Consider the following 1,070-nt stretch of genomic DNA (forward strand, 5'->3'; position numbering starts at 1 on the left):
TCGCCTTGTGGCGGTCGCCTTGTGGCGGTCGCCTTGTGGCGGTCGCCTTGTGGCGGTCGCCTTGTGGCGGTCGGGGGGTGGCGGTCGGGGCTGGCGCTTGGGGCCGGTGGCGGTCGCCTTGTGGCGGTCGCCTTGTGGCGGTCGCCTTGTGGCGGTCGGGGGGTGGCGGTCGGGGCTGGCGCTTGGGGCCAGTGGCGGTCGCCTTGTGGCGGTCGCCTTGTGGCGGTCGCCTTGTGGCGGTCGCCTTGTGGCGGTCGCCTTGTGGCGGTCGGGGGGTGGCGGTCGGGGCTGGCGCTTGGGGCCGGTGGCGGTCGCCTTGTGGCGGTCGCCTTGTGGCGGTCGCCTTGTGGCGGTCGGGGGGTGGCGGTCGGGGCTGGCGCTTGGGGCCGGTGGCGGTCGCCTTGTGGCGGTCGCCTTGTGGCGGTCGCCTTGTGGCGGTCGGGGGGTGGCGGTCGGGGCTGGCGCTTGGGGCTGGCGTCCGCCAATAGTGGTTTAATTTCGGGAGGAAGATTGATTTTCGTCCCAAGCCCGCCGCTGGAGAAAATTTTAGGTACCAGGAGTGGATTTTTTTTGTCCACTCAGGAGGGGGACGTTGGCTGGTTTGGTGTCCGGGGGAAAGTGCTCTTTTCTCGGCCAGGAGAAAGATTAGACTCCCAGCCCGCCGCTGGAGAAAATTCTAGGTACCAGGAGTGGATTTTTTTTGTCCACTCAGGAGGGGGACGTGCTTTGTTGTCCGGGGGAAAGTGCTCTTTTCTCTGCCAGGAGAAAGATTAGACTCCCAGCCCGCCGCTGGAGAAAATCTTAGGTACCAGGAGTGGATTTTTTTTGTCCACTCAGGAGGGGGACGTGCTTTGTTGTCCGGGGAGAGTGCTCTTTTCTCGGCCAGGAGAAAGATTAGACTCCCAGCCCGCCGCTGGAGAAAATTCTAGGTACCAGGAGTGGATTTTTTTTGTCCACTCAGGAGGGGGACGTGCTTTGTTGTCCGGGGAGAGTGCTCTTTTCTCGGCCAGGAGAAAGATTAGACTCCCAGCCCGCCGCTGGAGAAAATTCTAGGTACCAGGAGTGGATTT

The sequence above is a fragment of the Syngnathus typhle genome, linkage group LG15 (genome assembly GCF_033458585.1).
Source record: "Syngnathus typhle isolate RoL2023-S1 ecotype Sweden linkage group LG15, RoL_Styp_1.0, whole genome shotgun sequence".
In the NCBI taxonomy this organism is placed as follows: domain Eukaryota; kingdom Metazoa; phylum Chordata; class Actinopteri; order Syngnathiformes; family Syngnathidae; genus Syngnathus; species Syngnathus typhle.